Consider the following 21154-nt stretch of genomic DNA (forward strand, 5'->3'; position numbering starts at 1 on the left):
TTTGAATACTAGTTGTATTGATTGGATTCCCTTGAAGGTGGATAGATATAATCCTAGCACAGACAGCAGTGTACTTCAAGATTGACTTTGAAATGTCCTTTGTGACAATGAATGCAACGTGATTCCTCTTGATTGTGGCATTCCCAGCATACGCAAGCATATGCTCTTCTGATTCAAAATGGCCAGTACCAATCCATTTCAGCTCATTGTTGCCTCGATATCTATCTCTGTGTATTCCATCTCATTTTTGATGGCTTCTAATTTTCCTCGATTCATACTTTGTACATTCCAAATCCTAATTATTCGATGTTTTCAGTTGTTTCATCTCACCTTGAGCTGTGGCCCCTCAACAAATGAAGACCCTGAAGGCTCCATTTTCTTTTTTTTTCTTTTGTAACTGGCATTTTATTGGTTGTTTTGCGATCAGTACAGAGACATTATGAACAATTTGTACACAATCCTTAACGCATGTACCAAAATCCTAAAATGGCATGTAGACAAAATTAGTTTCTAAATTCCAGCGACTTTCCAGCTTTAAATTTAGAGGCAAATTTTTAAAAAGAGATAGATCAAGTACCTTTATCTTCAAATGCTGGTAAACTTGCATCTTAAATCCCACTAATTCACAATTCAATGTCACACTACACACTCAAATGTTCAATCCTTCACAGCACGTAACAAAGTGATCAGGAACACTGACTACCACGACCAAAGCTGTTACAGAATGCACAGTTCTGACCAGAGCCATGATGGCAGAATGGTTTCAGACACAGTTCTATTAAGAGAACAAATGTGGAAACAAAGTTTTAGATGTTCAAGTCATACAAATGCATGACAGTGACTCCAAATTGCCATTAAGAATGTTTTGTATTAGGGATACAAAAACTTCCCCCCTTCCCATGGAATGTTATGTTGACACCCAAGACAGTCAAATCTTCCCACAATTTAACATCCCACTATTTCCTGGTTGTACTAAAAAATAAGCAACCAGTAAATGATTTCACATCTTAAAAAAAGCATTTACACTAAAAAAAATGGGATGAACTGGGATTTCCTTCTTAAAAATGTTTCTAGAGCTACTAAAAAACTTGCATTTACAAAATAGTTGATAAAAATATTCCTCTGGATTGTACAAGAAGGGAGGCAACAGGGCCCACTGATGAGACATGACAAACATGAATCAGACTGGGCTTCTTTTTCCTGCTTCATCAGAGGCTGCACTCTCCTCGTGTTTCGTTTCTCCGTTTTCAGCTGGTGAATCTTCTTCAGCTTCTTGGTCAGCTACTTCAGCCTGTCTTCCCTTTGCTCCTCTCTTCCCTTTTGCTTGCACTTTCTTGTCCGAAGATTTATCCTTTCCTGCTGCCTTTTTGGGCTTCGTCTCCACTTTTGCCGGTGCAGGTTTCGCTGACAATCTCGCCGATCTCCTCTTGGGCTCCTCCTTCACCGCCCCTTCGGCGGCCGAGCTGACCTTCCTCTGGGGCATCGTGGCTGTGGGGAGGGCGCTTGCAGGACGCCTTCGGACCGCGGGGCACCGACAGCCTTCTCGACGCTGGATTGCCCGCTGCCGCCCGAGCTCGAAGGCTCCATTTTCACAGGCTTTACACCATCCATGTCACCATGGTCAACTCTACTTTGAAAAAGCAGCTCCTCATTAGTGACCTTGCAAGTGCCTTCCAAACCCACAGGGCCCATTCATTAGGCCTTCAGTATCTGACAATGGTTTCATGATATACATTAGGTTTTCAGTGTCTATTTCCTCTGAAATAGGCAGCCGAATACTTCTTTGTTGTCAGTTCTACATCCGGAAACTCTGCTGAACCTGTTCACTTGTGTGACCCTGCTGGCATCTGAAATACCAGTAACATAGCTTCCAGCATCACAGCAACACACACACCACCCGAGCACAACAAACTGATAGACAAATGGCTTGTCAGCTTCCAAGATGAAAGGTTTCGGTGTGTATTACTTAAACTTACAAAGTAGCCAAAATGAAATGAAACTCACTGCCATCAGATCCATTCCAACTCATAACAACCCGATATGACAGGGAAGAAATGCCCCTTTGAATGTTTCCAAGGCTGTAAATCTTTATACAAGTGCCTGGTGGGTTCCCACGAATGACCTTGCGGTTAACAGCCCAATGAAGTCACCCACTGTACCACCAGGGCTCCTCACAAAGAACTAAAGATAGTATAAATATCAAATATGATGTGCCAAGGATCCCTAACCCCATCACCAGGCTCAATGATTCACTAGAAAGATTCATGGAAGAAAAGATTAAAAAAATAATAAAAATTAAAAAAAGATTCATGGAGGAAAAACCAGACGCAAGCTTCCAGTTGTCCTTTCCAGTGTAGTTGTATGGATGAGGCTCACACGGCCAATGCAGGCTCTCTGCCTGAGGCCCACCATAAGTCCCATTGCTGGCATGGAGTATTTGGCGCACCTGAAGGTGCCAGATATACAAAGACAGGCTATTCCAACGACTTCGAGGGGATCACCCAGGATGCTGGTATGGTCCAGTCCCTTTTTTTTTTTTTGAGAGGCATTTCATACTGTTTTTTTTTTTTTTTTACATTTTATTAGGGGCGCATACAACTCTTATCACAATCCATACATATGCATACATCAATTGTTTTTTTTCTTTTTTTACATTTTATTAGGGACTCATACAACTCTTATCACAATCCATCCATATACATACATCAATTGTATAAAGCACATCCATACATTCCCTGCCCCAATCATTCTCAAAGCATTTGCTCTCCACTTAAGCCCCTTGCATCAGGTCCTCTTTTTTTTTTCCCCTCCCTCCCCTGGTCCAGTCTCTTTTAGGATGTGTGGGGCTTATTTAACTTTTTTCTACACACATGGAAAAGGGGAATGTGTCAAAGAACTGAAGGGTTTTTTAAAAATTATTTTATTGGGGGTTCTTACAGCTTTTGTACCAATCCATACATCAATTCTATCAAGCACATTTGTACATATGTTAAGATCATCCTTTTGAAAACTTTTTCTTTCTACTGGACCCTCTGGTATCAGCTCCTCATTTTTTTCCCTCCCCAGCCCACCCTCTGTTTCTCATGAACCCCTAATAATTTATAAATTATTATGATTGTTTTCATCTTACACTGACTGCTGAGAACTAAAGTTTGTCTCATGTAATAAATGGTTGGATAAAGACGAAAGCTCGTCACTATGGGACAGGTGGAAGAAAGAGGAGAAATGTTTACTGCAATTTGAGCGGTTTGTGTCAGTCTGGGTGGACTAGAGAAACAAATCCATAGACACGCATATGTGTCTAAGAAAGAGCTTTATCTACAAGAGCAGTTGGATATTCAGAAAACACCCCAGCCCAGTCCAAATCAAATCCATAAGGCCAATATTAGTTCATATGTCCGATACAAATCTAGAAAGTCCTCTTCAGACTCCCGGAACACATGTATTGACTCCCTGAAAGAGTCTCCCACCTCCAAAGAGGAATATTGGAGTTTCCAGAATCCTCAAGAGAAGACCATGCCCACACAGAGGTCTCATTGGCCATGACCTGATTGACAGCCTGGACTCCACCCCTTCACTCTTAATCCTCAAATTGGTACCAGATTATGTAACTACCACTGGTTTGATAAATGACATCCATTGTTTTCCCCATTTTTGTATCGTGGAACTTGACGCTATTATTCTAGTTTATCAGAGAAAATTTCCACACTCAGTCAAGGCCGTGTTTTCTAAAGGGAGAATTGCCTTCCCAGTAGCCAAACACGCTAGGAAACAACACCAATGAGTGCACAGTGCAAGTTCAGTGCTGACACAGACAGTCAATAAAACCAAAGTGATACAACAAACAAGCAAGCAAATGGAAACAGCTCTTATGCTGCCTCATACCCGCCCAGTGCCTACTTCTCTCCCTGTCCCATTGGTCATGGTGGCTGATGACCCAGCTCTGGGGCCTTCTGAGAAACCATGACCCTCCGGGGCAGCGTTGGATCTACAGAGACATCTAGGTAGTCATGAATTCCTGCAGGAGAACTTTCTCTGTACTGAGGGGTCTCCTCTCCCTGCCCCCAACTATTTTTTCTATTTCTTGAAGCCAATGGACACCCTTTTATGATGTAATATTTGACCAGTGGGCCTTCCATTGCTCCTTTCTGCCAACTCTTAGCCTTGAACGTCAGTCACAGTCTTTCCAGGAACACAGAAATGACTTCAAATAGATGGTCTTCAGCTGAGAAAGGAGGACCCAGTATTTCCAGGAAGTTAGGAGGGGATCAGCATGCTCTGACAGCTGCCACCATCCCTAGGCTGGAAGGACAGAGGGAGGAGTCTGAGCCTCCTGGTGTGGGTGGGAATCATGGTGGGCCAGTTGGTGAAAACCGAAGCCCTAGCGAGAACGATGAGCAATGGATTTGAGGGCAAACATGTCCACTGTTTCACTCTTGACTGTAAAATTCAAGATTAGACACCCACACTTCTTGTCATCTCCCTTCCTTCCTAACCCTCTGCTCCTCCCAGTACTTTGGTTCATACAATTATTCGTAGCTCTCCTCGGGGCTTATACTTAGGCCTTTAAATTATATGAGGGGGTACCGCCCCCAAAATTGAATTTTTTCAAAGCTATATATTTAATTTTTTTTCAAAACAACGTTAGCACCTTCAGAGTACTCTCCATGACACTTAATACATTTGTCAAGTCTATGATTCCATTCTTAGAAACATTTTGAAAACTCATCTGTTTGGATGGCTGACAGCACCTCCCTGTTGTTGGTGTTGTTGTTTTTCTTCTTCTTTTTCCCATACTTTTATTGGGGGCTCTTACATCTCTTATCAAAATTCATACATTCCTCCACTGTGTTGAGCACATTTGCACATATGCCGCCATGATCATTTTCAAAGCATTCTCTTCCCACTTGAGCCCCTGAATCAGCTTCCCATTTCTTCCCCCTCCCTCCCCCACCTGCCCTCCCTCACGAACCCTTGATATGTTATAGATTACTTTTTCCATATCTTACATCATCCTCTGTCGCCCCTCACCTACTTTTCCATTGTTCATTTCTCTGAGAGGGGTTTGTAGGTTGATCCTTGTGATCAATTCCCCCTCCCCTAATCCTCCTGGTAGCTCTACTCTCCTTGTTGGCCCTGAGGGGTTTATCTATCCTGCATTCCTGTGTTTCGGGCTCTTATCTGTAGCAGTGTGCATGCTCTGATCTAATCCTATTTGTAAGGTAGAATTGAGGTCATGATAGTGGGGGGAAGGAAGCACCCAAGAACTAGAGGAAAGTTGTGTTTTTCATCGGTGCTATACTGTACCCTGACTGGCTCATCTCTTCCCTGTGTCCCCTCCGTAGGGGGATGTCCAATTGTCTACAGATGGGCATTGGGACTCCACTCCATGCCCCGCCCCCCATTCACCTTAGGTATGGTTTTGTTCTGAGTCTTAGATGCCTGATACCTGATCCCATCGACACGTCATGATCACACAGGCTGGTGTGCTTCTTCCACGTGGGCTTGGTTGCTTCTCAGTTAGATGGATGGTTGTTTACCTTCAAGCCGTTAAGACCCCAGACTCTCCATGTTTTGATAGATGAGCACCATTAGCTTTCTTCACCACATTTGCTTATGCACCCACTTTGTCTTCAGTTATCGTGTCAGAAAGGTGAGCATCATAGAATGCTGGATTGTTAGAACAAAATGTTCTTGTATTGAGGGAGTACTAGGATAAGGTGACCAGACGTGCCGCTTTTGGCGGGACAGTCCCGATTTTTAACAATTTGTCCTGCGTCCTGCAGCATTTTTTAAAAGTCCCAATTTTTTGAAAGAATGCACGACAAGCTAGGGAACGGTGGGAGAAAGGGAAAGGACTATACAGTTTTTGACTGCCATGTGCCTATTTAGCCAGGATATGAGTTTTATATTATTTTTGTTAATTTTATAATGTTAAACTTTAATAATAACAAATAATTGTTGAGAACTGATTATCGAGAACTGCTTATCAAAGTTCGCATTGTTGATCAGTTGTTAGAATTCAACCACCATTGTTTGGACTTAATGAACAGTGGCATTTTTTGGCATTGGCAACGGCGGAAACATTTTGTAACTGTCTCTCAGACGACACACATCGTACAGCGTGCTAGTTAAACAAGGGATGTCAACAAGTCAGCTATTCTGCTAATGCTAATTTCTTTTCTTCGTCTCCATAAGTTGTTTTCTGAAAAACAATTCCTGTATTTTGGAGGAAGATGCAGCAGTATTTAAATATCTTTTATGTTTCTGTCTCCAAGTGCTTTGAAATATCATTCATCCCGCCATGCAAAAATCATTTGATCATATTACTCAAAATTTCCCATATAGTAATATTTCTGAAAATGATCTTTTTATGTGGTATCATTATTAAAAATATATATTGATAAGGAAAAGGTTAAATCTTGGGCATCAGCAAAAATCACAATAGAGAACAAATGGTTAGAAATATTTGATCATTTTGAAACAAACCGTCTTCTATACAATAATGAACTAAAAAATGTGGAATATGTTTTGTCCTTACCAGGAACTAATGCTGCAACTGAACGCATTTTTTCTACAGTAAATAAAGTGTGGACAGCAGAAAAATCACAATTAAGTGTTGAGACTTTGAAAGCCATTTTATCTGTGAAATATAATTTTACGAATTCTTGTGAAAATTTTCGTGACCTTTTAAACAACTACAGCAATCTACAGAAAAAGTCACTCAAATGGGAAATATGCCAAAGAATAAAATAATACTATACATAATATTTAATGTTTTATATTTGTAAATTTTACTTATGTTGAAATTTAAAAATATATTACAATACTATTTTTTGCGTTCTATAAAATTTTTTTTGCTCCATATAGTCCAAATTTTTAATCACGAACCCCCCCTCCCCAGGTCTATGGTGTCGGCTTTAGCAATGTTAAAATCTGGTCAACTTATACTAGAGTCGAAGCCCAATGTCAATCTGCAACTTGAATTCTTAGCATATAGATATGAGTACATAGTTTACATTCCCCTCTCATTAAAAAAGTATATGTATTTACATATATGCATGCCTGTATTTCGACCTCTATAAATGCCCTTTGCCTCTTGGTTCTTTCCTCTACTTCCTTTTACTTTCCTCTTGTCCCACCATCATGTTCAGCCTTCATTCGGGTTTGGTAATTCCTCACTGCTAGGTACATTGCCCTCGATTAAGCCCCACTAGGCATCCTACACCTTTCTTTCCATTGATTTTAGTTCACTTGTTGTTCCCTTGTCCCTGAGTTGGTTCCCCCACCCACCTCCCTTCCTTTCTCCCACCTACCCTTCTCCCATATCCCCCCAAACCATTGGTCCCATTCTTTTCATCTCCGAATTATTTACCCCACCTATCTTATCTAGATAGACATTCAGGTACATCAATAATTGAAAAAACCAGGCAAAGCCAAATAAAACAACAAAGGAAGTCAAAACCAACAAGACAATAACAACAACCAAAAAATAATAAAAATAACAAGAAGAAAGCCACTGACAAAAATGGAAAAGCCTATAAATAGTTCGAGGTCTTTTGGCCTTTGCGAGTGGTTTTCAGTGGAGTCTGATGGGGTGCCACACTCTGCCTCCAAAGTCTATTTTTGGTATTCCCCAGGGATTTTATCACTTTGTTCTCCTTGCTGCTCTATTCCATGTGCTTAGTGTTTCGCCTCATCATGATGGGGTCAGATTGGGCACTATTCCCACACTGTGTCTCCAGTGTTGTCCCAGTAGCGCTAAGGTTTAGTGAGGGATGTAGTGTCTCGTGGTGGGGCCGGCCCTATGGTCCTTTCTGTGCATTGCCTGCTCCAAACAGGAATATCGTCCTCAGGGCTTGGAGGACCAGGATGTCCTCTTCTTCCTCTCCATCCCTTTTCATTTGTCCCATGTGCATTAATCCAATGCGCCCCTCTCCCCAAGCTGTAGCCCTAGTGCTGCCCTCTGAAGTGCATTCTTCTGAGGGGAAAGGGGCATGTCCACATAGTTGGGATTGGGGCTGGCCCCGAGCTGTTTTTTCCTTCACCTCTTCTAAGTCATCAAATCACTGTCCTTTCATGTCCCTACGCATTTGCAGAAACAACAAAAAAAAGTCACATGGAGCGAGGTCAGGTGAGTCAAGTGCATGGGGCAAGAGAGGTATGCTGCTTTTTTGCCAAAAACTGGCGCACTGAGATGGCTGTGTGAACAGGTGCACTGTCATGGTGGCAAAACCAGTTCCCCATCTGCCACAAATCAGGCCTTTTAAAAAAATATTTTATTGGGGGCTCGTACAACTCTTATCACAATCTATACATCCATCCATTGTGTAAATCAGGCCTTTTTGTCATACACTGTTACACTACCTTTTCAGAACCTCTAAATAAAAAGCTTGATGAACAGTCTGACCTGGTGGAACGAATTCCAAATGCACTACGAATCACCATTTTTGCCCGTTTGGGAAGTTGATGAATGTCCAGAATGAGGTTTGTTATCAGTCTACATTTCACCTTCTTTGAAATGAGAATACCACTCCTCACTTGAGTTTTCCCCACAGCGCTGTCCTTGTAAGCTGTGTTTAACATCACAACAGTGTCTGTGGCATTTTTCCTGAGCAGGAAACAAAATCTCACAGCCACACACTGTTCTCTTAAATCTGCCATCACAGACTATCTCACTCACTCTCTCACTAACTCACTCTCACTCACGCACTCACACTCACTCACTCACTCACTAACTCACTCTCACTGATTCACCAACTCACTCTCACTCACTCACTCTCTCACACTCACTCCCTCTCTCTCACTCACTCACAAAAAAAAAAGAGATCATAAATTTTAAAAATCTGCCATCAGAAAAAACGAGCTTCCAGCGAAACTGCTTTCATGAAAAAATCCACTGTGACCAGAGAGAACTGCCCCAGGTGACATCACTGGATGTACTAGCTCAGAGCAAATTACTCACTGCTTGCCTAACTGGGGGAAAGTGAACACTATGAAAGCTCCACCCAGTGGAGCTTTTCCGATTTTTTGGGGGGGGGGTTACCCCTTGTATAATGAAACTTCCATTACTTGAGTGATAAACATTGGACAGTATCCATAGATCCTTAGCTTTCCCAAGATAAGGGAGTCAGCACACTGAAATTTCCCCTCACCTCTCCTCCCCCTATCTCTGATCTGATTCTCTGGGTAATTGTTTCTCTGTCCTCTGGGCACTGGGCATTGGGTCTGGGTTTGGAACTGCAGCTCCTGTGGCCATTTCCCGGCTTTAGGTCGAGTTTCTTAGATTTTCGCATCAAGCATTTTGACGTAGTTGCCCAATGTTTCATTTCAGAGAATGGACACCATCCCACCTGAACCAGTCGCTTAAGACACCCACTTGGCCTACGTCTACCCCGTGGGTCAGCAGTTCCCCGTCAAGGGCCACTGGTTTGTCCCTTGGGCTCTGCCAGCTCTTGGCTGTCTCCCTCACTTTGGGTAAGTGAATGTCAGCGAACAATCTAGTATCTCCCATAGGAGAAGTCAAAAAACATTATTACCCCCCAAAAGTGGCATCTTATAATGATGAGACCACTCCAATAAGGAGGTCACTGTAATGAATTAGTAGGAGCCCTGGTGGTGTAGTGGATTATGCATTGGGCTGCTTTCCACCAAGACACCAGTTTGAAACCAGCAGCTGCTCCGAAGGACAAAGACAAGGCCTTGTACTTCCATAAAGAGTTAGGGTCTCAGAAGCCCACCAGGGGTGATTTCTACCCTGCGCTACAGGGTCCCAATCTTTGAAGCAATCGGCAGCAATAGAATGGAGTCTCACTCCTGTAGCAACATAGACAGACAGATGCACTTGGCTACAAGTTCCGTTGATGAATTGACAAAAATTGCCAACATAGTAAGCTGCAAAGGAAATTGAAATGAATTCCCCAAATGACCCTGCTTGCGAGAAACCTCCCCCTCTTACCTACCCCTCCCCCACCTCACTTGGCTGCTGCTGGCTCCATGCTGTCCTCTCTGCCTTTGGATCACTTCTGAGTCCCCATCCTAATCATGGCTCAGCTGTAAGTGCTGTCATGCCCTCTGCCCCACCAACAAGTGACCAGCCCATTGTCTGGTTTCTGATGTCAAATGTCAGTTGATTCAATAACTGAGATAGTTAACGTTTATTGTGCCAACATGGTCAATGAACACATGTGGGATTAACTGAAGGGCAGAGAGATAAATGGCTCTTTGAGCCTCGCCTCTCTTGTCTCTTGCTGTTTGATCATCGGACCAGTGTGCGGCTGCCTTGCTTGTTCTGTGCCTCCATTTGCAAGCTACACTACCTGTGGGACACCTAACCTGTGGACTGTGTCACTGTAATTTGAGGTTCCTTCAAGACCTGCTTCACCACACCATTGGAAGTTACATCTCTTGAACTGGGACTATCGGACCCTGTCATCTGGCTGACTGCCTTGCTGTTAGCTGCCTGTGCCCAGATAGCCCGAATCTCTCTACAGAGGACTACCTGGTGGCCCTCAAGACTTGAAGGACTGCCAGTGTCTCACAACTCTCTCATGGGAGTGAGTTGCACTGAGCTATTTGTACTGCTTTATAATTTAATTACCGGTAACTTTATTTCCTATGTTATATATCTATATATCTGTATAAATATATATAGAATTTATAGCATTCTGGTTTTGTTTCTCTAGAGAACCCTGTCGAACACAATGACTAAATGCTCCAAACACACTTATACCCCAATTGCCTTTGCTATCACTGTCAAGAAGGAGATATCATTTTGTGGGGTGCCTTCACTTACCCAGGTCCAGGGTCTTGGGGACAGGACAGTGCAAAGGGGACACATGCAGACAGGGTGACAAGGTGGACTGGGGACAGGGATTGCAACGGGCTGTCTCTCGAGTCACAGTGTTTTGATTCAGACAGGTTGTCCCCCATACCTGTGTCCTGGGCCCTATTCTGTTCCTGTTGGAACTCGAATCCCTGTGTCCTTTGTCTTCCTCTTTCTGTTCATTCTTCAGACTTTGGAAGGAAAGGCTCTGTCAGCTTGCTGATCTAGGTGTCACTATGCCGATTCTCAAAGCTACGTGAACACCCGCCCCACCCCCACCTCCGGAAGCACACCAGCGCATCGTGAGCATGTGCCTCAGCGAGAGTCCGTTTGCATTCATGAACGGGACAACTTTTTGTCCCTTGCTTTATTTTCGGAGACTTTCAAGAGCTCATTGTTCTCTGGGAACACTTTTAGTTTGGTTTGTTGTCAGTGCCAGATTCTGGTTCAGGAGTCCCTGGGGAATCCAAATGGCTAGGGCATCCAGAGGTGCCACAGAAGAAAGGCCTGGTGATCGACTTTCCCAAAATCTAGTCATAAAAGCCCCTGCAGAGCCATTCTACTCTGACATGCATGTGGTCTCCATGGGTGGGAGTCAACCCAAGGGCCACCACAGTATCTGTCCTGCTTTTCTTTTTTATGTTGTTCAGTGTTTTACTAGTTGAGAATTCATGGCCTAATGAATGCTTTAATCTTTTTTTTAGCCTTTTATTTTTTTAAATCATTTTATTGGGGCTCATACAACTCTTATCACAATCCATACATACATCAATTGAGTAAAGCATCCTTATACATTCGTTGCCCTCGTCATTCTCAAAATTCGCCATCCGCTTGGGTTCCTCGAATCAGCTCATTTTAATTTTTTCCCTCCCCCTCCCTCATGAACCCTTAATAACTTATAAATTATTATTTTATCTTATCTTACACTGCCCGGCATCTCCCTTCACCCACTTTCCTGTTGCCCATCCCCAGAGAGGAGGTTATATGTAGATCCCGGAGATCTGTTCCCCCTTTCTACCCCGGCTTCCTTCCCGGTATCGCCACTCTCACCGTTGGTCCTGAGGGGTTCATCTGTCCTAGATTCCCTGTGTTTCCATATCCTATCTGTACTGCTGTGCATTCTCTGGTCTAACCAGGTTTGCAAGGTAGAATTGGGATCATGATAGTTGGGGGAGAGGAAGCCTTTAAGAACTAGAGGAAGGTTGTGAGTTTCATTATTGCTACACTGAGCCCTGAGTGACTCATTTCCTCCCCACTAGCCCTCTGCAGGGGATGTCCAGTTGTCTACAGATGGGCATTGGGTGCCCATCATGCACTCCCTTCATTCACGATGATATGATTTTTTTTCTTCCGCCTTTGTTGCTTGAAACCTGGGCCCCTCGGCCCTTCATGAGCACACATGTTGGTGTGCTGCTTCCATGTGGGCTTTGTTGCTTCTGGGCTAGATGACTGCTTGTTTACTTTCAAGCCTTTAAGTCCCCTGATGCTATATCTCTCAATAGCCCAGCACCATCAACCCTCTTCACCACACTTACTTATGCACACATTCATCTTCAGCATTTATGTGAGGAAGGTGATCACACAATGATGGTTTTTGTTCTTTGGTGTCTGCTACCTGATCCCTTCAACACCTCGTGTTCACTTAGGTTTGTGTGCTTCTTCTCTGTGGGCTTTGTTGCTTCTGGGCTAGATGACTGCTTGTGTGCCTTCAAGCCTTTAAGACCCCAGACGCTATATCTTTTTGATAGCCGGGCACCATCCGCTTTCTTCACCACGTTTGCTTATGCACACGTCTGTCTTCAGCGATCATGTTGGGAAGGTGGGTATCATGTAACTGAGAGGAATTACTGAAACCAGAATGAAGGCCGAACATGGTAGTGGGACAGGAGGAAAGTGTAAAGAAATAGAGGAAAGGAGTAGGAGGCAAAGGGCATACATAGAAGCCTAAATGCAGACATGTACATATGTAAATATATTTATGATTATGGGGGAAACAGACCTCTGTGCATGTATTTATAGGTTCAGCTGTAGGGTAGCAGGTGGACTTGTGCGCACTCCCTTAATACAATAGCACCTTCCCCAGCTAAACGGTTATTCCTGCTTTATTCTTACGCAATCCTTGAGACCTTTTCTCCTCTGGGCTGGCCAAAGAATTGCCAATGGTTTTTTTTTCTTTTTATGTGTAAGAGCTTTATTTCAAGAAGTAATTGTATATCAAGAAAATATCCCAGCCCAGTCCAACTCAAATGCATAAGTCCAATTATAGTTCATAAGTCCATCTTCAGACTCATGCAGCTACCTTCATTGATGCAGAATACAGGGATATCATAGGCCAGTGGGTGCAAAGTCTTGTGGATCCAATGGCAGTACATGCAACTCCAAGGCTCTGGCAGCAACCAGAGTCACCCAGCAGAAAAGTGAAGGCATACAGTTAGGGAGGTTTCCAGAGCCCTCCAGATGAGAAGGCCATGCCCACAAGTAGGCACCATCAATTGTAGTCTGATTGACAAGTTGAATACCACCCCTACACTTTTATATATCTTCAAGTTAGCAAGAAATTATGTAACGACCACAGCTACCCTCATTCGCACACCCCAATATCTATTGGGGAACTGATTAACTTGGACTTATCACCTTGTGATAAGAATTCTTTATGATGACCTTAAATCTAACATCCTAACATCTTGGAGTTACTACATTAATTTCCAGTTTCCAAATTTTATTGGTTAAAGAATCCTGCTAGAGCCGCTGGGTAGGTGCTGGAGTGCTAACTGTAAGGTAGGTGGTTCAAACTCTCCAGCCGCCCAGTGGTAGAAAGTTGAGGGAGAGTCTCTGCTCCCATAGGGTCACTATGAGTTGCACAGCTGACTCAATGGCAATGGGTTAAAAAATGTTCACTGGTGGCTTATGCTCCTGGGGAAGACTGATTCAGTGAGCCTCTGAATGACTTATGTTGTTGTTAGTTGCTATCTAACTGGTTCCCACTCACATGTCCACCAGCAAGGTAGCGGCGTTCCTATGATCTCACACTGTTGTCAACACTTGGCATGGCCAGAGTTGGAATTTAAATTTGTTTACCAATCTGGTGGGAATGTAGTGGTATCTCACTGTGGTTTTAGTTTGCAATTCCCTGATTAGTATTGAGGTCAAGCATCGTTTCATATATTTGTAGATAGTTCTTCTGTGAAGTGCCTGTTCAAGCCTCTGGCCCATTTTCAATTAAAAACAAACAATTGAATCAGAATCCTTTCTCTGTCTGGCACACGAGTGCTCGATTGGGTATGTGTTTAACAATGACCTCATCGCACTTTGTAGCTTGTCTTTTCACTCTCTAATGTTTCAGGTGAATCAAATACTTCATTTTCATATACACCAGTTCCCTATCTTTTATTTTCTGGTTAGTGTTTTTTGTGCCTACCCCTAGTAATGGAGATAATCCCATCTATATTTTCTAAAAGCTTTATAGTACTCTCCTTCATATATAGATTTCTAATCAACATGAAATTGATTTGTATGTAAGATATGAAGGGTAGGTACCATATCTTCTCCTCCTATGGTTTCATTTTTATCCCCAGATGAGTGTACTTGTCCCAGCAAAATTTATTAAAATGCAAATCATTTTCCCACTACTCAGGAGCGTAGCCTCTGTCGTATGTGAAGGGTCTCCTTCCAGGTTCTCTATGTAGCTTCATGAGTCTTTGTCTAGCACTACCCCAAAGTGCAGTGTATTAATTGCCTCGTTCTTGATCTTCAAGAGCGCTTTTTCTGCTCTCAAGTCTATGCATTGCCATATACATTGTGGAATCATCTCGTTACAAGTGCATCTGTGAATCAAGTTGTGGGAACTTGACATGTTCATAGCATTGCATCTTCCATTGACTTAGGTCTTCCTCTGCAGACTCTCATTACAGGTTCAGCGTTTCCTCCAGAAAGGGCTTGCAGATCTGCTGAAAATTCGTCCCTGGCTAATTTGCAGTTTGTGGGTTTTCATGCTACTTCACATGGTTTATTCATTTACTAAATTTCAGTTTTGAACTGATTTCTGATGTAGAGAAGCACAAATGATTTTTGTCTTTTGATTTGGTACTTGATAACCTTCCTACTATTCTTTGGCATTTTCTGCACGCATGTCAAGTCACCTCTGAGTGGTAGCTGGGGTCCCTTTTCCCTGTGCCCAGGGAACCAGCATTTCTCACCCGTGCCCTGGCGCACTTGGCAGGCCCTCCAATACAGCGCGGAAGAAAAGCAGTCAGGAGAGCCAGCATCTTTGTCTTGATTCACATCGCCTCAGAGAGCTTTCAACAGTTTACCATTTAAAAATATAGAGTTACTATAAATATTTTCATAGTTCCTTGACTAAGAAGTTCACTTTAATTTCATTTATTCCATGGGTCTTCTTCTAATCTTTTTTAATGGATATATTTTATCTTTTATTTCAAGAGTTATTGAATTTTATCCAGTGTTTTCTTCTGCATCTACTGTGATGATCATGTAGCTGTTCTTCTTTAGCTTGTGAAGGTAGTAAATCACAATACATAATTTTCTACTGTAAATTAACTTGGCACTCTTGAGGTAAGCACAATGTGCTCATGCTACATGATCATTTCTATATATGGCCAATATTTTCTTTTTTAGAGTCAATATTAGAATCAACTCAATGGCAGTAGGTTTGTTTTTTGGTTTTTCTCTAACGGCATATATGATAACTAATATATATGGACCTGGACAGATGGACTTGGCGCGAATTACATTGAGTACATTTGTGGAAGACATATTGCAAAATCTCAATATCATGAGCCAAAACAAGTCCAGGGATGGGTTGTGAAACAAATTACCAAACAAACAAACACACAAAAATCATCAATTACTCTTATGTAAGTTCAGATTGAACTTGAAGAAAGTTAAAATAAGTGCATGAGAGCCCAAAATACTACTTTGAGTATGACCCACTTGAACGTAGAGATCATCTTATAAACAGATTTAACACACTGCTCATGAATTACTGATGAGTTGTAGAATGACATCATGAGTACATATATGAAGAAAGAAAAAGTCATTAAAAAGATAAGAAAGAAAAGACCAAAGGGGATGTCATTAGAGATTCTAAAACTTACTCTTGAAGGTAGTAGCTAAAACAAATGGAAGAAATGATAAAGTCGAAGAGCTAAACAGAAAATTTTTAATGGGCAGCTAGAGAAGACAAAATAAAATTTTATAATGAGGTGGGTGGGGGAGCTGAGCGCCGAGACCCGGAGCTAAACCCGAGAGATTGAAAATATGCAGACCACCAGGGCACTACTCATTCCTCCAGCTCTGGTCCGCTGCTGTGCCAGGGGTCTCGTCAGGCCTGTGTCTGCCTCCTTCCTGAATAGGCCGGAGATCCCATCGAAACAGCCTTCCTACAGCAGCTCCCCGCTCCAGGTGGCCAGGCGGGAGTTCCAGACCAGCGTGGTCTCCCGGGATATTGACACCGCGGCCAAGTTTATCGGTGCTGGGGCGGCCACAGTCGGTGTGGCCGGTTCGGGGGCTGGCATTGGGACCGTGTTCGGCAGCTTGATCATTGGCTATGCCAGGAACCCATCTCTCAAGCAGCAACTCTTATGCCATCCTGGGCTTTGCCCTGTCTGAGGCTATGGGGCTCTTCTGTTTGATGGTCGCCTTCCTCGTCCTGTTTGCCATGTGAGGCTCCGTGGGCTGCACCGACCTGTCCCTGCTGCTTCAACTCCAGGCCATGCCCCGTGCTGGAGTGCGCTAAGCTTTACCATTAAACACGACGTTTCTCTAAAAAAAAAAAAAATTTATAATGAAACGTGAAAGAGACATGGAAACTGAAAGAAAAGAGCTCAGTAGGCATTTCCCAAGCTAAAATCAGAAGGAAAAAATGCAGACTTCATGTTTTAATACTGGAGGATTCTGTGGGGAAATTGTTGAATGATTCACGACGCATCAAAAGAAGGCCAATATATTCTTTAAGATTTTTATTTGTATGCTCTTGAGTGAGTTTGACCTATAATTTTCTTTCTCATAATGTCTTTAACAGGTTTGGCTTCAAGGTTATACTGCTCTTCAAGAAAGAGCTTAGGAATGTAGCTTCTTTTATTATTCTCTGAGAGAGTTTGTGTAAAATCAGAACGATTTGTTCTTGATGGTTGATATAGCTTGTTAATGAAGTCATCTGGGCCTGGAATTTGCTTTGGGGGAAGATATTTGATTACTAATGAAAATTATTTTATGATTATAGAACTATTTCTAGTTTTTTTTCTTGAGTCAATACTGGTAATTTGGGGTTTAACTGCGTTTTCAAAGTGCTGCTCCTCTAGTATCTCGTGATACATGCCTCCGACTGGCTGTGCTGTCTGATCCCGTGCTCTCTGCATGACATGTGGTTTTCCTGTCCGATTGCCATCCTCACGACAACGATATGGATCACTGTGTGCAGAAGATGGGAATGACAGGCCACAAAAGCATACACAGTATCCCAGACTTTTATTTTCTGTACATGTACATGGAACTTCATCACAAGCATTCCCTTGCACTATATTTCTGAGGGAAATTTGCAACCATGCTGTTAATGATTCCTAATTAAGCGTCTTTTATCTGGTGTGACTTGGAAATGTGGCTGGGTCAATATGATCCACGTGTAACTCACACATTGGTGAAGACATTACGGATCTCCCGCCTTTGGGAAACCAACTTGGTTGGCACCTAGCAGAGAAACTCATGTAGACCCTCCTCCTGGGAGGTGCCAGCCGCTGGGCCCGGGGCTTCTCCTTCTCACACCCTCATTTTAGCGGGGATCCTTGCTTCCGTAGTCAGAAGGCTTTCCCCCAAAGCTGCGTGTCTCAAATCCCCATCCATCGGGGCACAACCCTGGCCCGTGGGGAGCCCTGTCAGGGCACCAGGAGGACCCTCCGTGTTCTGGCACTCTCCCAGGGGGGCTACCGCGGATAGCGCAGCTTTCTATGCCTTCTGTCTCCTTTGGCCAGTCCCTCCTTCTGGCTTTCCAGGTGAGCAATGGCCAGTTGGAGAAGACCCCCATGAGGTCGTTTGTCTTCTGCATAGAAACTGGCAGCCTGGGTGAGAGGTTTAGTCCCCAGGGGGGAAGTCGTGAGAACCTGATAATAATTGTCTAGGTTGGCCTCTCTGTGCTTCAAATTTGAGGTCTGGAGACAGGCCAAACGCCTCACAGCAGGACACAGCTCAGGGCTTCCTGCCTGATGGACAGTGGCCTCTCCGTGGGCATGGCTGAGCAGAGTAGCCCTTGCCTGTGGCCCCAGGGGGGTCTGTGAACAGTTATCCTAGGCCCAATTGAAAAAAACAAACAAACATAGAACAGCAAGTGCTGGAGAGGGTGGTGGGCTTGTCAATGTGTACACATGATTTTTGACAGCAATATGGTGCTAATCAAAACTGCTGGGAATAGAACTGCCAGACGACCCAGCAATACCTCTGCTGGGAAAGTACCCTTGAAGAAATAACAGCTAGAACACGAACAGACATCCGCTCTCCCATGTGGCAGCAAGAAGCTGGAAATGGCCCAAATGCCCATCAGTAGAGGAATGGATAAAGGAACTGTGGTACATACGCACCGTGGAATACTATGCATCCCTGAAAGAGCAGTGATTAAATCATGGCACCCTTCATCACATGGAGAGACCTGCAAACCATCATGCCGAGTGAGGTGATTCGCTCACAAGAGGCCATATATTGTACGAGTCCATTATTGTAAGGAGAAGCACTAAGAGGAAGACAGGCTTCTGCTTCCAGTTCATGGATCCTTCTAACCCAGTTTCCCAAGCAGCGCAGTGGAGAGCCTGCCTAGCGTCCATAAACCATACACCGCCCCTCTATATGTACGTCTTAACAACCACTCTGATGGAGGAGGGCTCACCTCAGCTGGGGTCAGTTTCTCAAGATAGGGGCGGGGAGAGAGAACACCAGTCAGTTGTTGCCATATAACATTGTGCTAAGGGCACCTCAAACCAATAAACACTCGGACAAGACTGATAAGCAAAACTTACTGGAAATTTGAGACAAAATGGAGGGAGGGAAGTATGTATATCCTAGAGTAGGTGATTACATTTCGGTTGGTGGGAAAACTGGGAGAAGTAACCTCCCATCAGGAAAAAAAAATGCTTTACAATACTTATTGTATACAAAGGGGGGAATACACCCAGTATTATGTTCCTAATTGGGCACTTTTAACCTACTTTCTATGCAGCCCTTGGTGACCCAGGCTGACTGCTACATACTACTGGGAGTTTAGACCCTTATCTTTCTAGAGGCAACAATCCTTTTCTCTAACATAATATGATAACGATGTCTCTAAAGTGAACCAAAGATATATATATATATACACACACACAAACACACAATAGAAATGTGAGTGTATTCTGGGCTCCCACTTAATTCTAGCCCTAGTCCAAGAACACTTAGTTCTTACAACATGGCCCTGCTCGATACTTGCTTTCATGAAGATATGGGTGCTACAACAAAGTGTGGTGAAGAAAGCAGATGAGAGCTCGCTATCAGAAAGAATAGCATCTGGGGTTTTACAAGCTTGTCTTAAAACAAGCAGCCATCCAAGTGAGGTGTCATCTAAGTCCACACGCATGAAGTCCATCATCAGCCTGTGTGATCGAAGGATTGTAAATAACAAAATCCAACATCAGAGGAAGGAAGTGTATTAGAGCTTAAATTCTGGTCACCTGATTTTCCAAAGGCTGTGGATGACAGTGGAAACCCAGAATCCATTTGCAGGGTCCCGACATGGATTAAGCCTCTGGTGACTCTCCTCTGACCACAGTCCAGGGATGTGAGTAGCCTCGCTATCATACTGATTATGACCAATGTGCTATTGTTGTTGTTGTTATTAGGTGCCATTGAGTCAGTTCTGACCCATAGTGGCCCTATGCACAACAATGGAAACACTGCATGGTCCTAAGCAATCTTCACAATATGGCAGATGTAGTTGGGATGAAATGTAATACCTTATCATTTGATCTCTCCTTTGCCTCATTTGAAAACCGTCTCAATTTTTAATATGTTCTACTTTCTTTTTGAGGTTTTCTTATTTTTTTGTTGTTGAAAATTTTCTGTTTTGTCCAGTCATTGTTGTTGGTTTGTTTATTTATTTGTTCTGCATGTGTTTGAATGCTGTGTTTTGGTTTGTATGATTTTCTATAAATAAAATCCAAGATAGGTAGATCTATAGAGACAGTAACTGGATTAATGATAATTGCCTAGAGGCACAGCAGGGGAGGATATAGAGAAATGGGAAGCTAACAACGAATATGAGAAGAAAGTGTTCTTAAATGGATTGTGGGGATGAGTGTGCAAATCTTCTTAATGTGATTGAATGATTAAATCATCTGATATGTGAGGTATATGCCAATAATAAAACTATCACAAAAACATCCCCATGAGCTACATCCCGGTAGCAGGAAAGGTATGGGAGCCAGCACTGAGGGAGGACCTGAGCACCCCAAACCCCCTGAACAAAGTCTTATGTTTCCTGTAGGACAACACGAAACAAGAGCAGCCTCCTTGCCTTGTCAAACCTTCACCCTGGAATTGCTCATGTGTGTCCACTTTGTGTACAAGGAAGACACTGAGTTTCTGCCTCAGTAGAGGTCAAGGAGCCAGAGAGGGACTTCAGTTCTTAGAAGAGGCCTTCTGGACAGTCACTGGCTTGCTAGGGCACTTGATAAGACTCTGCGGCTGGATGTACTATTAAAAGGGAGTGGTTTCTTAGAAAGGTATCTTTGTTCATTTCTGGAGGAAATCAAGAAGGCAGGGCATCCTGGCACTCACTGTCAGTGGAGCTCCTATTGGCTTGACCTCAAAGACTCCTGGGTTGCAATCCTAATCCAGACTGTTTCTAACATGAGCACCTAGCCGAGTGCCTGTAGAAACCTTACAGACAGCACATGTGTCTCTACAAAGGTGAGGTGACAGTCACATAACAAAAATGAGCCATTGGAAAGTGACCATTTCAGTGGTGTCTAAGACATTCCCAAGTTTGCCCAAGCACCACCTCTTGCTAGTTCCAGTGCATTCTCACTTCGCAAAAACAAAACAAAACAAAACAAAACAAAAAACCTGGGCCTAGCAGCAGTCACTCCCACCTGGGGCCCTGGCCCCTGGCCCCCAGGAATCTCGCTCGTTCATAGTGGTGCCACCCCTGCTGCTGATGTCAGCGAGTTCGCTGGCCTTCCTTTCTCATGGACACCTCGAAGGGTCTTTGGATGGAGAGATTTGGGCCCAGTGCATTGGTGCTTCCCCTTCTGTTTATTCCAAAGAGCCGAGCCCTAGCTGCTGAGAGAATCC

General features: G+C 43.4%; 2 pseudogenes; one reads left to right on the forward strand and one right to left on the reverse strand.

Moving 5' to 3' along the window:
• Nucleotides 1–1025: 1025 nt before the first annotated feature.
• LOC142434459 (non-histone chromosomal protein HMG-14 pseudogene) lies at nucleotides 1026–1483 on the reverse strand (annotated as a pseudogene).
• Nucleotides 1484–16053: 14570 nt separating this feature from the next.
• Nucleotides 16054–16622, forward strand: LOC142434092 (ATP synthase F(0) complex subunit C1, mitochondrial pseudogene; annotated as a pseudogene).
• The last annotated feature ends 4532 nt before the right edge of the window (nucleotides 16623–21154 follow it).

Source organism: Tenrec ecaudatus, chromosome X (genome assembly GCF_050624435.1).
Source record: "Tenrec ecaudatus isolate mTenEca1 chromosome X, mTenEca1.hap1, whole genome shotgun sequence".
NCBI classification, from domain to species: domain Eukaryota; kingdom Metazoa; phylum Chordata; class Mammalia; order Afrosoricida; family Tenrecidae; genus Tenrec; species Tenrec ecaudatus.